Source organism: Pogoniulus pusillus, chromosome Z (assembly GCF_015220805.1).
Source record: "Pogoniulus pusillus isolate bPogPus1 chromosome Z, bPogPus1.pri, whole genome shotgun sequence".
Classification (NCBI taxonomy): Eukaryota; Metazoa; Chordata; class Aves; order Piciformes; family Lybiidae; genus Pogoniulus; species Pogoniulus pusillus.
Genome location: NC_087309.1, coordinates 45,117,401 through 45,135,443, shown reverse-complemented (window position 1 = coordinate 45,135,443; position 18,043 = coordinate 45,117,401).

Here is an 18,043-nt window from a genome sequence, read left to right as displayed (position 1 = left end):
AAACAAAAGGTAACCAGGATGACTCTGGATTATGACAGCAGTTAGCAGACTCAAGGTCAGCAACATGCAGCTTTTTTGCATAAAGTTTCAGTGTGGTTACTTGTGCTAGTTTGAGCCTAGCTGAGATATTTTGATGAGAAGAATTAGGTTATAGGCTGTGAAATGGAAACAACAGTGATGTCTACTTCACTCATAGGCTTGCTGAGATGTGTAAGAACAAGAACACAATCATAGATAAGAGAGTCTCTCTCTGGGCTTTTTGGGCTGCACTTCTCTCTCTAATCTGCCTAATACATCTGCTTCCTAACCCCCATGGCCAACCTTCCAAACTCACCTTGAATATAAGGCAAAGTCCGGAGTAAGGTAGAGGGGTGGGGAGCAGGTGGAAGGGTGGTTGAGAGCCCCTCCTGGGGACTCAGGTTTCTGGGAGGGCTGCTGTGTTTCTGTATTACCTTTTTAACTTGTGTATTTCTGTATATATTGTAAATATCTGCTTGTATATTGTGCTAAGCTGTAAATATAAAGCTTCATTCAATTTCCAGCTCAACTGAGCTTTGAGTGATTTACTTAAGTGAGCAGGGGCAGGTAACACCCAAACCATCACATCTCTCAAATACATTTCACTTGTAGTAGTCCTTTATCTATCACTGCACACACAAGCCCAAAGTGCTATGATCAAAATAATTAGTAAAGAAAACTTGGATACCTGCAAAGCACCTGCCACATTGGAGGATTATGATAATAACAGAGTAGGATTATGAGAAAAAAAACTTCTTTTAGTACATGACAAAATGACAGCTTGGAGCAACTTGTACAAAGGAGATGAGTTTGCACCACCAGATCCAGGAAGCTGTCTGAGAAACAACCCCAGTTAAATATTGTTGCTGTGTGGAATAAAAGTGCTCACAAGGCCTGGATAAAATATAAAATGAAGACAATTTCTAGAAGCTGGTTTTTACTTAGACCAATGACACTTCATGTAGTGATCTTAATTGGTGTTAGGACATTAGGGCTGTGCAGAGATTACACTCCCCAGCTGTAAGACTAGCATTCAACAAACCTTCGAGCTAGACAACACTAACACTACTGTTACCTCTACTGTCTTATTTCTGAGAGAAGAAACTTGCCTTTCTAATATAACCTGGCATTTGGAAAAGTGGAGCTAATTATTAAATTTATTTTTGTAGTCCAAATTTATTTTCTTATATTCCAGGAAACTTGAGGCATGGGGATTCCTCCAGTCATACCAAGTAAGAAGACAATGCAAGTGCATGCAGAATGCCAGTGTTCCACACAGTTGTTAAGCTACGTGGGTTTGTTTCAAGGATTGAGCAACCACAGAATTTAATCTACCAGCTGATATATCCTTTGATGTGAAATGCTTTTGCTTATAAAGTTGTATATTAGAGACTGTGATTTTACTAGTGATGGTATAACTTACTATTGCTGCAGAGTCAGTAATAGAAATAGTAGTGGTCAGCACTATTTGCTGAGGTAAATACATATTATAGCCCTGTATTTTACTAAGAAATCTCACTAGTCTCAGCTGTCAAGCATAATACCTCAGTTAGTTCCAGGCTGTGATTTATTACCTGAGAACTTTTTCACATTTTCTCTATCTTCATTATCAAGAGCTGCCACTTTCAGAGCTTAGCAGTCTGTACTGGGCTTTGCCATATTATATCATTTAGGTAAGATAGGATCTTTCCTTTTAATTGAAATTCTGACAACATTTCCAAGATTTCTCTGAAAACAAACAAAGAAACCCCAACAAAGCAACAAACTGTCAATTTGACTTTTCCAGTATTCTTTGTCAAGTCTGTTTGTGGATATAAACCTTCATCTTGTTTCTTACCTGAAATTTGTGCCTTTCCTTTGTCTTACTGCTTCCAGAATGTGTAAGCAGGAATGTGTTTCCAAATGATGGCACTTTGCTGTAGCAAACAGAGATTTGAAACAGACAGAAAACAGAACATACCCCTCTCTTGGTGGAAGCTTGCTGATCTTGCTCTACAAGGCTCCCCTTTATTCCATTGCTCAGTTACTATCACAGAGAAGGTGTAAAGAGGCCAGAAACTTACTTGCACAACTTGCTTAGGAACAAATTTGTAGAAATTACCAAGGAAAATGCATAGAAGCACATCAAAGCAATACAGGGAAGATAAGAGAAAGATATAGAGGAAAAAGAATGGATCGCAAACTTTTTTTTTTCCCTGAAGAAAACAAATGAATTTATCAGAATGGTATTATCTTTGCCACTACTCAGTCTTTATGTGTACCTGGTTTACTCCTAAAATTCCCTGTGTACATTTTCTAGAAAATGTTCTAAAACAGTCTTAAAGGAAATCTGTCTTTCTCTCACATCTTTCTTTATGTTTTCTGCTTAAATGTTCTCAGAAGGAAATTAATAATAGTAGGGCCATCAACTTTTTACTTTACGTTGTGACTGCTTCCACATAGAGGATCTTCCTTATTAACTGATTTCCTGGACTTACTATTAAACAAAAAATAATTTTAAAACAGCACATGTTACCATCCCTTCTTGTGTATTTGTTATGGTACTTAGTAATTTTATAGGATCATGACCGTCCAAAGTATAGTACAAATATTTATCAGCCTTTGAAAAGCCACTAGTATTGGACAGGAGAACATATGATCTATGGAAGGGCAATAATAAAAGTGGAAGCTATGGAGATTAATGGTATGCACCTATTAAATGAAAATAAACAATCAGAGATTCAGTACCTGTGATTTCTTGGCTGTTAGAATCATAGAATCAACCAGGTTGGAAGAGACCTCCAAGATCATCCAGTCCAACCTAGCACCCAGCCCTATCCAGTCAACTAGACCATGGCACTAAGTGCCTCATCCAGCCTTTTCTTGAACACCTCCACGGATGGTGCCTCCACCACCTCCCTGGGCAGCCCATTCCAATGGCAAATCACTCTCTCTGGCAAGAACTTCCTCCTAACATCCAGCCTATACCTCCTCTGGCACAACTTGAGACTGTGTCCCCTTGTTCTGTTGGTGGTTGCCTGGGAGAAGAGGTCAACCCCCACCTGGCTACAATGTCCCTTCAGGTAGCTGTAGACAGCAACGAGGTCACCCCTGAGCCTCCTCTTCTCCAGGCTAAACAACCCCAGCTCCTTCAGCCTCTCCTTATAGGGTTTGTGTTCCAGGCCCCTCACCAGCTTCATCACCCTTCTCTGGACATGTTCTGGCACCTCAACATCTCACTTGAAGTGAGGAGCCCAGGACTGGATACAGGAGCCAAGGTGTGGCCTGACCAGTTTTGAGTACAGGGGAAGAATAACCTTCCTTGTCCTACTGGCCACACTGTTTCTGGTGCAGGCCAGGATGCCATTGGCTCTCTTGGCCACCTGGGCACACTGCTGGATCATCTTCAGCTACTATCTACCGGTACCCCCAGGTCCCTTTCCTCCTGGCTGCTTTCCAGCCACTCTGTCCCCAGCCTGTAGCACTGCTTGGGGTTGTTGTTAGCTGTGGATAGATTTCTTGCTGACAGAGGACATGATTTGATAAACATAAGCAACCTGTGCTGCAAAGTGTGTCCTTGGAGCTCATCTCAGAGGCAGGAACTAAGGCAATGAAACAACCCCCACATCCAGCTGCAAGGAGACAGGATCTGCTGACCACAGGAGGCTGGCCCCACAAATGTTTGTGTAAGCCTTAACCTATCTGTGCCTTCCACATGTACCAATCTTAATGAAGCTAGCTGAATACAGCTCTTCATTAAGATTGGCATAAAAGATGCTGTATCACTGCAATAAAGGGAGGACAATTTTAACCACATTGGTATGCATCGTTACTCTGGACGCAGATTTTCACTGACAGCTGCACTTCTTTTAGCTTACAAGCCCCTCTACAGTTGTAAGTCCCTTTTGTCCTGTAGTCTCCTGAAATGACCTACAGTGAGTCACCCAAATACTTTCCTTTGATGCCTATCAGGAGCAAGTCTTTGCATACTTATCCTCCTTACAATGCTTCATTTCATCCTGCTCTGAAAAAATGTTCCTGACATCCAGCAACCTGTCTTTTCAATGTTCTATTATCACAGTATCACACAGTATCACAGTATTATCAGGGTTGGAAGAGACCTCACAGATCAAGGCTAGACCATGGCACCAAGTGCCACGTCCAATCTTGCCTTGAACAGCCCCAGGGACGGTGACTCCACCACCTCCCCGGGCAGCCCATTCCAGTGTCCAATGACTCTCTCAGTGAAGAACTTTCTCCTCACCTCGAGCCTAAATCTCCCCTGGCACAGCCTGAGGCTATTGTCCTCTCCAGGCAATTTTGTATTAATTAAAGAAACAAAGAGATTTGCTAAATCCTCAAACATGTTTGTTCCAGACACTCACTGAGGTGACTCGTGTGCATACCATGTATGCTAATTATTTGTCACAGCTGCTGAGCTTCCCTTGACAGCACTTACTAGGCTGATGGCTATTTCTAGAGATGGGGCTTCTAGCACTTCTATGGGTAACCCCTTCCAGTGTTACACAGACTTCATAGTAAACACTTCCAACCTTATGTCCAATCTAAACCTATCCTCGTTTAGTTTAAAACAATTACTCCTTAGCCTGTAGGCCCTACTAAAAAGTTTCTCCCCATCTTTCTCATAAGCACCTTTTATATACGGAAAAGCCACAATAAGGTCTACCTGCAACCTCTTTCTTTTCTCCAGACTGAGCAACCACAGATCTCTAAGCCTGTCCTCACAGGAGAGGTATTCCATCCCTCTGATCATTTTTGTGACCTTCCTCTGAATCTGCACCAATAGGCACAAGTCTTTCTTGTGCTGAGGACTCCAGAGCTGGACACAGTACTCCAAGTGAGGTTTCCACCAAAGCGCAGGAAATAGAACCGCTTCCCTTGACTTGCTGGCTGCACTTGTAGCCCAGGATATGATTTGGTTTCTGGGCTGTGAGCAGACATTGACTGCTCATGTCCACCTTTTCACTTACCAAGTTCTTCTCCACAGGACTGCTCTCAATCACTTCATCCCTAGATGATATTGACACTAAGGGCTACCCTGACCCACGTGCGGGACCTTACACTTGGCCTTGTTTAACCTCACAAGGTTCATATAGTCTTACTTCTCAACCTTGTCCAGGACCCTCAGAAGGGTACTTCAAGTCCCTTCCAACATCCTGTGATCCTGTGATCCCATCTTCTGTGACAGTTCCAACTAATGGCCAGACAAGTCCCTCTGGAGCCTGTGGCAGTGGTGCCTATCAAAATCCATTGTAAATGTAATACATACTTTCCTAAAGCTCCAGCTTTGTAATGTTCTTCAGTATCTTCATTTTTAAAGACTGGGGCAATGATTTGTGTTTCCTGCCAGCTGAAAGTTTTTCAATCTCAAACCTAGCTACTCAAAGTGAAAACTGTTTTCATTAGCTTCAAATATGCTTTTTTCAGAATGGTAGCATTAACTGTTTTAGTAACACTTGCTGATGACAGTGATATATCAGTCACATATTACTATCCTCTGAAATGTACGTACTTGAAAGGATCACACACCACATTCAAAATGGAGTTTACAGTTAGATAGAGTGCTGAGTTGGCCTCTCTTCTAGGCCATGTGAGAGGGGGAGAGACACAGACTTACACCAATGTGATGCATAAAGGTCAATCCATTTATTGAAGCTAAGTGTGATACCTATATAGTGGAGTTCGGTAGAGGGGCGTGTACTCTGATAGGCTAACACAGCAGAGATGGGCTGTCCATATGCACAGAAGCAGACCTGACCAACTATCCCACTTCATCCCCCTTTGCAACAACTTAGCTACAACTTTCCTTGTTCCCAGGGCTGATCAGCCAGCCTTCTTCACACAGCTCAGCTACAGATAGCAGCCTCTCTGCCAGCCTCCCAAGGCCACCCCTCTGCAGCTGTGCTTCCTTGTCAGTTCAGTTACTCGATCCTGCTTACTCTCCTTATTTTCTCAGACTATTCAGTTCTGCCCAAACCCCAGCAATAAAGTGTAGTCTCCATGATCAATCAGAACAGATTCATAGAATGGTATAGGTTGGAAAAGGGTTCCAACTGCCCTGAGAGTGACAGAGACACCCTCTGCTTGACCAGAAAGCTCAAGGCCTCATCAAACATGGCCTTGAATTCATAAGAGCTTTATAAAGACAGATTTCCTGTGTGATTACACAGTTCTGAAATTCCATACATTGGTTCCTAAAAGCTGTATGTGGAAAAAGTTTCTATTTTTTTTTCTCATGTGCTCTCTCAAATTAGATATGAAGATTCTCATGGTGCAAGTAATTGTGTGAAGAAAGTGATGTAAGACTTTTGGCTATGTCTGGAATTTTACTGATAATATTTTTGAAACTGGGTCACTTTCATGAGAACTGATAAATATTTAAATGCAAACTTAATCCTTGAAGTGTGCTTATTCTGTCTTTCAAAGAATTTGATGATACTTGCAAGCAAAGTCTAAGTACTATTAAGGAAAAAAAAGTCTGACTTACAAAAAAAAAAAAAAATCTTAGCACTCAGTATAAAAGTATCAGGAATGTTGGCAAGCTGAATAGCAGGTTTCTACTCCAGTACAGAGTTACCAGTAGTTCCATATTTAAAATCAACAGTGATTTTCATACATAAGGAGAGATGAAGGATAAATTGATGCAGTTCTCCACATGCTCAGTGTAAACCACTAACATATTCACATTTCCTAAGGCATTCCTTGAGCCTCATTTTTTTCACACTGAAAAGAAGTGTTTAGATTTGACTTCTGAATACTATAAAATCTGTAATTGCAGTCACTGAGAATAATTTATCTCCCTGTTGTATACAATTTTAGTGCCATTAACAGGCAAAAATCAGGAAAAGGAGCATGGCAATGGTTGGATTATCAAGAAAAACAATTCATAAGAGGTACAGCAGAATTAGGGTTCTTGTTCATACTATCTGTGGCAGATAATTTTGTTTAGTAGAGAGGTAATACCATGATGACTTTAATATAAGAGGCATAAATAGGGGAGATGTAGAAGAAAAGTTTGTGGAATGTATTTCTAAGTATCACAGTATCACCAAGGTTGGAAGAGACCTCACAGATCATCCCTTTACCACAGAGCTCAAGGCTAGACCATGGCACCAAGTGCCACGTCCAATCTTGCCTTGAACAGCCCCAGGGACGGCGACTCCACCACCTCCCCGGGCAGCCCATTCCAGTGTCCAATGACTCTCTCAGTGAAGAACTTTCTCCTCACCTCCAGCCTAAATCTCCCCTGGCGCAGCCTGAGGCTGTGTCCTCTCGTTCTGGTGCTGGCCACCTGAGAGAAGAGAGCAACCTCCTTCTGGCCACAACCTCCCCTCAGGTAGTTGTAGACAGCAATAAGGTCACCCCTGAGCCTCCTCTTCTCCAGGCTAAACAATCCCAGCTCCCTCAGCCTCTCCTCGTAGGGCTGTGCTCAAGGCCTCTCACCAGCCTCGTCGCCCTTCTCTGGGCACGCTCAAGCATCTCAATGTCCCTCCTACACTGGGGGGCCCAGAACTGAACACAGTACTCAAGGTGCACTTGTAGTTTAAGAGAATAAATAAAAATACAGAACTTTCAAAAGTTATCTGTTTAAAATATTTTAGAAGTTTGAAATGTTTGAATTGTAGTACACTGGCTTGACTAAAGTGATAACATCACTGCTGTGATAAATTTTGGTGAAATGCTACTACTGACTGTGGGCATCAGTTTTATTTTCACATAGAAAATATATTTGGAACCACTGTGACATCCTCCACAGGATTACTCAGAGCACCTTAAGCCAACCTAATTAAAAAGTTAATATTTCAGGGAATGAGTTGAGAGAGGATTTTTGTTTGCTTGTTTGTTTTTGAGCAGAAAAAGATGCATAATTTGAAAGCCGTACAGCATGATATCAGCTTGGATACATGAAAAGAAATCTTATTTCATGGATGAGAAGGAAACTGTCATTGCCTTGTAGCTTAAACTTGTTCTGAGTATTCTTGTGCCCTAGATTTCCCCTCAACACTCGGTACGTGTTTTGAGATTAAAATTGTTCCTCTTTTGATAATCAGAAATGATGAACGTACCTGCAGTAGCTTCACACTGTGTAATTGTACCAGTTTTGGCAGTATTTTGGAACTCCAAACATCAGAAACTATTAGAAACCATAAGAAAAAATACCATAATGGACAGACAAGATTACTTTCTTCCCTTTGCATTTTGCCTTGTTATTTTGCTTTATGATGGACTGCACAGACTTTGCTTACTTCCCTACAAGCATGGTATGCATATATAAGGCATAATTATTGGTGTCTGGAGATCAGTTGTTGCCATATCAGCCTTTGAGGGACTTGGCTCAACTAGCCACCTATCTTTCCTGCCTGCCTCAGAAAGTCGTCACAAGGTTTCGAGCTCAGGACAGCATGCTGGGAAGAAAGCCTCCTGGAGTGGTTGCTTATGCCAGCAGTGTTTCTGGCAGGCACACCAGAGAGTAACCTGCTACTTTGGAGTTTGACAGTGAGCCCAGAGTTTCTTTAGAACGTTCCCTCAGTGCAGTGCAAGATGGATCTCAGCTGAAACTTTTTCATGTAGACACTTATTCATAGGATCCCGCAGGGCACCTAAGTTTTTGGGACATCATGACTATCTGCAGTGTGTTATCTAAAGTAATCATTGTACTGAAAAGATGTATTGATGATTAATGCACTGACTCGTCTGTGTTAACATGTGAATTCTATCTATTGCAAAGATCTTTATGCTCAGCAATGCCCAATATCTATGACACTTATCTATGCATATTAATTCTAAAATACAGGAATTTTTATATGTCTTACAGTAAAAAAACTATTGGAATCACAGAAAGTTAGGGGTAGGAAGGGATCTCCAGGGATCATCGAGTCCAACTCCCCTGCCAAAGCATAATCACCTAGGGCAGGCCACACAGGAATACATCAGTGTGGGTTTTGAAAGGCTTCAGAGAGGGAGACTCCAAAACGTCTGTGGGCAACCTGTTCCAGTGCTTTGTCACCTTCACCATAAAGAATTTATAAAATGTTTTATAAGAACTTTGCAAATTCACTGTGTGGGAACGCAATGTGAGAATCATAACAAGCAGACTGAGCATTTTGACCTTGGTTCGTGTGGCTTCAGGATTCCTCCCCATAAGGGAGAAGAGACAGTGGACTCTCTGGTTAATGAGAAAAACAAGGCATGATCTATGTAAAAGATGTATGTTCTTGTCTAGGCTATGCTAATGTGTAGGTGTGTCCTCTATGCTCAAGACTGTATAAATGGAGTCAGAACGAACAATAAAGGTCTCCCATGGGTTTCACATTGAATTGTGTGGAGTCCATGTGGTATCCTCCACTAGACAGGTGGTGACCTGCACCGCGGTCCGGAAGGAAGCATCTGCAGCTAACATGTGGTGACCTCTGACATCTGCCTAAAGGAAGATTTGCAGCTAACATTACTGAATGTTTGGAATACATTCACATTGGGATGTTACTGTCGCAAGTCAACAAATACCATCCAAGTCGGAGTGACTACTTCTTCAACAAATCAACACAAAAATATATCACATGTAATATTTCATTTGTTGAATACAGAATGTGATTCTTTAATCCAAGTGACAATTACATCAGAATAATAAATTGGTGGCACATAAGTGCACATAAACAAATATAAGTAATCCCTTCTTAACTTCATTTTTTACTGGCCTTTAACAAGTTTGGAACAGGTCTTTGTAGTACACATATCATTAATCTTTTCAAAAAAGCTTTTGATATTCTGTGATGCTAACAGTTTTCCTATTAATTTGTGATCAACCTAAACATAGTTCTGGATTGTTCTAGAGATTCTGCATGTAGCTAATTGGTCTTGGTATCTTCATGGAGCCTAGAGACAGGGTCCTACACTTTGGATGCAGTAACCACATGCAGTGCTTCAGACTAGGGGATGAGTGGCTGGGGAGCAGCCTGGCAGAGAAGGATCTGGGAGTGCTGGCTGACAGCTGGCTAGACATGAACCAGCAGTGTGCCCAGGTGGCACAGATGGCCAATGGCATCTTGGCCTGTGTCAGGAATACTGTGGCCAGCAGGACTAGGGATGCAACTCTGCCCCTGTCCTTGGCACTGGTAAGGCCTCACTTTCAGTGCCACGTGCAGTTCTGGGCCACTCACTGCAAGAAAGATACTGAGGTGCTGGAGTGGGTCCAGAGGAGAGTGACAAGACTGGTGAAGGGGCTGGAGGGAAAGTCCTATGGGGAGATGCTGAGGGAGATGGGGTTGTTTAGCCTGGAGAAGAGGAGACTCAAAGGGATCTTATCACACTCTACAACTACCTGAAGGGAAGTTATAGTAAGGTGGGAGTTGGGCTCTTCTTCCAGGTAATTTGTGACAAGAGGAGAGGGCATGGCCTGAAGATGCACCAGGGAAGGTTTTGTTTGGATGGAAAGGGTAATTAGATACTAGAATGGAATGTCTAGGTGGTGGAGTCACCATTCCTGAAGGAGTTTAAGGGTAGATTGGATATGGCATTTAGTGACATAGTCTAGTCGATGTGGCGGTGTTACGTCATAGGCTGGACTTGATGATCTCAGAGGTCTGTTGCAGCTTCAATAATTCTCTGATTCTGTGTGATCAGACAATTATTTGCTTACAAACTTTTCAAAAGAGATATGATTCTACTGTAGCAAAGTATTTCTACGTGATTTCTCTAAGGACCAAATCAAGTGTCAGTATTAGGAACTGAGATTACTTCCTAATTCAAGCATAGGAGTACATGCTAAAGACACTCAAGGAATCAGTGAGGCTTTCAGAAATTCTAAAAGTAGTGCTTTGCTGTTGAAAGTGTTCTGTTTTAACAGCACTAATCCTACTCTGTAATATTGATGGATTAACATGAACATTTGTGATGTAATTGAGCACAGAATTTGACTCAAATTTGATAGAGCCATTGCATTGTTGGGATCTGTTGAAGATCTGGTCTGGTGTATGTAAAAAAGATTCACTGATGCTTATGAATCTAATATTCACAGAACCATAGAATACCATAGACCTCAAAAATCATCTGGTCTAGCAAAAGCATAGTCTAGACAAGATAGCCCAGCACCCTATCCAACTGAGTCTTTAAAGTGTCCTGTACTGGGGAATCCACCACTTCTCTGGGTAGACTGTTTCAAAGACAGTGTCCTGGTTTGAGCTTCCAGGGCTGAAGTCCATCAGACAGAATGGAGGTTACTTCCCTCTTCCTCACCCTCTGTCCTATAGGGAAGAGAACAGATGCCTCAACATGAGGAAAAAATTCTTTACTGCAAAGGTCTCGGAGCACTGGAACAGACTTCCCAGAGAGGTTGTGGGTTCTCTGGAGACTTTCAGTACCCATCTGGATGCATTCCTGTGCAACCCATGCTAGATTACATGATCCTGCTGTGGCAGTGGGGGTTGGACTCGATGATCTCTGGAGGTCCCCTCCAACTCTGTGATCCTGTGATCTTGTGAAATGCATAGAAAACCTGAACTGGCAATGGAGTAGGCCTGGTCATGTGTCGACATAGGTTCCAGCTAGCAAGAAGCTCCCCAGCGTGCAGCAAAAGTGAAAGCAAGAGAAGAAGAGAGCTCACTGGAATTTCTTGCCCCTTAAATAGAGGGTAAGCAGGAGAGGGAAGGGAGTAACATGGTCTGGTGCCTTCCCCTAAGTGGGATTTTCCCACCTGCATCAAGTTTTCACCTTGGGTCCATCAGTTAACCCTTAATCTACAACAGGCAGATTGTTCTCATTGTGAAAGTTTCATCTTCTGTCCAGTTGGAATCTCCCCAGGAGTATTAGTACCTATTACTTGTCATCTTTTCCATGCGACTCTTTGTAAAAGGGGAGTCTCTTTGCAGACATCCTTTAAATACTGTACCTTCCTTTGTCAAGGCTGAACAAACCCAGTTCTCTCAGCCTTTCCTCATATGAAAGCCTTCCCAGTCCTTTGATCACCTTCGTGGCCCTTCTCTGGACCCTTTCCAGTCTGAAATATTCAGAAATATTGTATCCAGAAATACATCAACGATTTTGTTATATTATAATAATATTTCTGTCATAGACTGAGGCCATGAGCATCTCAGGACAACAGGAGTGACTCTTACTCCTTCTAGAGAGTAAGAATGAAAACACTGCACAGTGACTGGAAGTTTAAAGAGAGATTCTATTTACTAGTGCATATATGCGAAAGGCAATCAGGTAGAATGGATACATCCACAAACCAAGCTAAGTCTATTCGTCTACATCCATCTAGAATCCTCCATTCATTCTACCCTTAGCAGGCCTGACAGTAGGCCATAATTGCCACCCCCCCCATCTCCATCTGAGGCCTATAAGGCTCAAAATTCCCTTCCAGCTCGTAGCCATCTCCCACACACAAACCACAGAATAAGAAGGGATATGTGCTCTTCCCAGAGAGAGATGTGAAGGAAGGGAGAGGAGAAGGGAAAGAGAGATATCAACCAGGTACTGACTTATAAGCTATGCTGTCGGAAAATGGAATGGAATAACAATACCACATCCTGGAACTCCCAGATCAGTCCCCTGGGACAGGTCTCAGTCTCTGTAGTTTTCTTAGGGGAACCTGGGACCCCTCAAACTATGACAGTGCAACACATTATAACTGTAACATTATATATATAAAACTGTAACTGATTACCTAATATATTATGATCATATTACATGATCATAATTATAGTCATCATTTATAATTTTAATACATTATTATTACATAGTATATTCTATCCAGAAATATCAAACCTGCCAAGTTTGGCACGTAAGCCATTACACAAGTTTTGAGATCTATTTGCCTGTATTGAAGACTAGGTAGCACAACTTTAGTGAGAAAAACAAGAGGGGAAAAAAGAGTTGTTGAAACAGAGTGAAACTGCAGAAACTGTTTGGATCTCTTCAAACACATCTGCAGTTTCAGCACATTTCTGCTGTTTGTTTTCCCCAGAAGACAGCAAACAGAAAGAATCCATTCTGAAGTCTGATGATTATTTTTAGTGCATGCCACAAAAAGTATCTTCAATGTTTGCAGTGGGGAAGCAAGATCAGAGTCGATCAGATGGCTGCTGACAAGCTTTCCTGAAAGCACAGCACAATGAGGTTGCTGTAGTCAAGAGCCTGTTTCTGCTTCTGTTAGAACTAAGTTAATTTGGTTTGTACAATATTAGTACATTATTATTATTATTACTAAGTCCTTCCTTCCTGGCCTTGGTTAACTGCTTCATAATAATAATTAAAACTGGTAGGCACATAACTATCTCCCCAACATGCCATGAATTTACATTCCAGAAATTGTTTCAAATATCATAAACAATTATTTGAGATGCTTGATTTTATTACTGTCTTCACTTAAAGCAGGAAAAATGAACAAGAATCCTATAAGAACAGAGGATGGAGAACACTTAGAAAGCTTCCCATTCTCTTCTTTCCCAAAACTTGGTGGATAACAGCTCAGTGAACATAGCAACTTCACAGAAAGTTAAAAAAAAAAAATCAAAACAAATATCAGTCTAATAAAAAATGAGTTGATTTCCCTGTATTACAGCAAGTCCAATACTAGTCAAAACCCAATCATTTGCAGGATAAGAAAAAATTAGGACAAGTTGCCCTTGTTGGAGATAATTAGGAGTTATGCAATGGGAGCATGCAGATTTCTGAAACATCTGGGGATGAGTGTCTGGAGAAAGACTCTTGTGAACCTGGTGCCATTATTCTGTAGCCTTTTAGATTGAGAGTGTTCTGTTCAGACCATGACAGGAGACATGCATCAAATGGTAGAGGCCACTCAGTTATTCCAGTGCATTCCAATGCAAGTAACTGCTTAGTGAAAGAAATTACAGTGACAGACTAATGACAGTAATGCATAATTTTTAAAAGGTCATTTTTTTCAGAAGTACTGAAAACACAACTTTCGATTTTGGAAATTATAAATTATTGTTTTAAAATATCAAAGAGAAACTATTTAAACCATGCACAAAGGAAGTAGGACCTTTCTGTAGCCCCTGTAGGTCTGTTCAGACAGGAATAATATGGAATTCACTTTCACTGTTCTCAACAGGTGTGCTTTCTGAATCACCTGGCAAATGGCAAGAATAAGACTACTGGAAGAAACCATAGAGGTCAACATCCAATATAAAAAGAAGGGATTTTATTCTAAGTACAGGTTTTCATGTTTACTTTGTTACTAAGCACCTGCAGAAAGAGGTGATTTAACCTCTGGATGGATAGGATAGGATAGGATAGGATAGGATAGCATAGCATAGCATAGCATAGCATAGCATAGCATAGCATAGCATAGCATAGCATAGCATAGCATAGCATAGCATAGCATAGCATAGCATAGGACAGGACAGGGCAGGACAGTTCAGTTGGAACAGACTCAGAGCAGTCATGTCATCTAACTGCCTGAGCAATTCAGGGCAGGGCTGATTTGCCCTTCTCAAGTCAAATTATGCTATTAAGGGCATTGTCCAACTGTCTTAAATACTGACAGACTCAAGCATCAACCACTTCTCTAGGAAACCTATTCCAGTGCTTTACCACTTTATAGATAAAGAAATGCTTTCTAACATCCAGTCTAAACCTCCAACAGATGCAGTTTAGAACCATTCCCATGTGTCCAGTCACGGGATCTCAGCACTTCCCTCCCCACTTGCCCTTCTCAGGAAGCTGTAAAGAGCAATGAGGTGACTGATAAATCTCTTCTTTTCCAAGCTTGCCAAGGCCAAAATACTTAGCTGCTCACAAAAACAGCTTCATCGCCCTCCTCTGGAAACATTCAATGATCTTCAAATCCTTCTTAAATTGTGGGTGTTACAGGTTAAGTCTCTAGGGGGCTGGGAGGTGGTCTGGAACCTGACCCCAGCCCCCCCTGGCCCCTCCTGGTGGGAGGTTCCCCTACATGCAAAGGTTAGCCCATTTCCTGTGTGCAACACTATAAAAGCAGGCAAATTCCCTGTTTTCTCTCTGCCTCACCTAAGGAGTTACACAACTGCACCAGCTTTGCCATGTCTCCAGCTAGCCGTGTGGCTGACCAGCTACCTCCTGAATCTACCGGGGAGGTGGTGGAGTTGTCGTCCCTGGGGCAGTTCAAGGCAAGGTTGGATGTGGCACTTGGTGCCATGGTCTAGCCTTGGGCACTGTGGTAAAGGGTTGGACTTGATGATCTGTGAGGTCTCTTCCAACCTTGGTGATACTGTGATACTGTGATACCTCCATCCTGGACAATCCATTGTCATCCATCTGGTTTTGTATACATTTTTGTACCTATTTCTCTTCCCTTATACCTCTGTAAACTCCCTTACCTTAAATACTCACATAGGAGAACCATCCAAAAGCAGGGATAGTGCAGAAATCAAGAGCCATGCAAAAGGCAGGAGTCGTACACAAGTGGGGACAGCCCAAAATGAGAACTCTGTCAAGGTGGGAACACCCTGCTTTGTCTCTTGCTCTATTTATGCTTTTCTAGGCAAAGTGTCCATTTGCTGTTTTATACTGGGTGCAAAGAACCCAGCCAACCATCAGCCTGATTCCAGCAGGCATGTAAGTTTCCAAGTAGTTCAAGCCCAAAACATCAAGGCTAAGCTGGTCTGAAGCTCAAGGCAGAACGGAACATGTTGTCCAAGCTGAGAGCAGTGAGACAGAGCACATTGTTTGAGCAGAGCAGAATGTAGAGCAGAGCAACACGCAGAGGCAGCTCCATGAGGCAGAGGCATCTCCGTGAGGCAGAAACAGCACAGCTGCTTGCAACTTAGCTCTCTTTATATTATTTGCCTGAGTGTAATGGCTCCTTTGGCCACAGAGGTTCACCAATCAGAATGGCATTTGCAAAACTGACTATATTAGGTGAAAATAGGGCTTGCTTATTCTTATTTGGGCAAGACACTAACAAGTACCTAAATACCTGTGGATGCCTGTTTATCACTTTGGGAAGGGACATAATGGCCCAAGCTTTTGTTTTTCTCCTGCCCTTGCTTCGCTCATCAGCAGAAGGATGGGACAAGCCTGGATATCTAAAAGACCTATTAGCCTTCCAGGACAGTGACTCAGCTACATTAATTCCCTGCCTCTATGACATATGTGCATAATCCAACATTTATTCTTTTAAAAAGTTATACCACTGAAAATAGTTCAGTCCTCCAATCTACCTGGATCACTTTGCAAGGCCTCTTGTCCTTCAAGAGAGCTAACAGCACCTTCCACTTTGAATGCACCGTTAGCAAACATTGCTAATGATTTCGATTCTTGAACCCAGATCATTGATAGGAATATTTAACAAGTCTGACCCTATACTTGAATAATGAGGAGCACTGCTGGTGACCAGTGGCCCCTTAAAAGTAGCCCCACTCAATACAAGGCTTTGAATCCTGCCATTCAGCCAGTTCCTTACCCAGTGGGAAGACCTCATTGCTGTCTACAACTACCTGAAGGGACACTGTGGAGAGGCTGGTGCTGGTCTCTTTTCACAGGTAATTGGAGGCAGGGGAATGGCCTCAAGCTGAGGTTGGGTAGGTATGGATTGCACATTGGAAAACAGAGAGAGAGGTTGGGCACTGGAGTGGGCTCCCCAGGAGGTGGTGGAGTTGCCTACCATGGGTGTGTTTAGGGGTCATTTGGAAGTGGTGCTTGGGAATGTGGTTTGGGGTGAATCTTGTGGGATGGGGTTGTGGGTTGGACTTAGTGATCCTGAGGGTCTTTTCCCACCTGGGTATTTCTGTGATTCAGTGCACTGGGAGCTCAGTCATCCAACAGCTGGAATTGTCCCCACTTGCCCAGATGAATTTGTGAAATGACCTCTCTGTTTCACATACATTCAGGTGGAATATTTTAACCTGGCAGATATTCTTTATTCCAAGAATTACAAAAATATGTCTATGTGCTCATATCTCAGTGGATCTGTTTCGACCAAGTTATCTTTTAATACATTGGCCATTATTTTCTACTGTGATTGTAACTTTGGTTACATATTCCTTTTTATTTTTTCCCACTCAGAAGTCTGTAGAATTCTTGATTTCCTACAGGAATGAAGATTGACAAAATCTGTTTAAACATAGCCACATGGACATTGAAGTCAGCCTGTGGAAATCGTGCTATTCATTTCTGGTACTTGGTAAAATGTCACAGAAGAAAGCTATAGAAATTGTTGTAGCAGCTGTATCAGTAGCATTTGAAGTATCTTCACAATTACTGTTATCTGAAGCTTATTTACTACTCAGATTCACTGAGGTTGACTGCCAGATTAACAGGTTTTCCTGTCTTGGAACTACTGTTGCCTCTTCTGGCCTGAGTTGTTACCTGGTAGATGAGGCACTCTACTAGTAGGAGAAATTAATGATGTCGAAATCCCTGCTTATTACTGCATTCACAGTCAGACTTTTTAGCTGAAAGTGAAGATTTGATTTCTTTAAAGGAAGTAGAGGGTAGCAAAATATTCTTGGTAAATTGCAAGGAAAGAGCTGCTGCTCTACCACAAATGGAAAAGGGCTCTAAAACTATGGCTAACAGACTGATTTTGTGCTAGAGAGAGCATTAATCTAAGAGTTTGACACTTAGTATGTTAGATGTTTGCAGAAAAAGCATTTGACTCATTCCCTCCCTTTTTATTTCTATATTCCCTCTGTTGGCACTAACAAGTAAGGCACTAACAAGTAAGGCACTAACAAGATGGAAGAAAATCAGCCATTAAGAAAGACTTACCTTTCCATAAATCAGGCCAGGACAAAAAGAGACAAAGTCGTAGTGTCTGAGCACACCTGCTGTGGTTCTGTACTCACTGTAGTAGCTGAAGACTTGTCACTAACAAACTTGGTCTTTGGGTCAGGAGGTCAGGGGAGGGAATCTGTCTGTTGGGTTAGGCCTTCTTGTAGGGTCCAGAACAGATGCATAAAATAGGAGAACAGCATTGTCTATTAGCATGCTATCTATTTCATAATGAAGACAGATGTGAGAGCAGGGTCACACTCTGCCACTACTTATGGGTCACTATGCCACTACTTACTGGTCACTACTA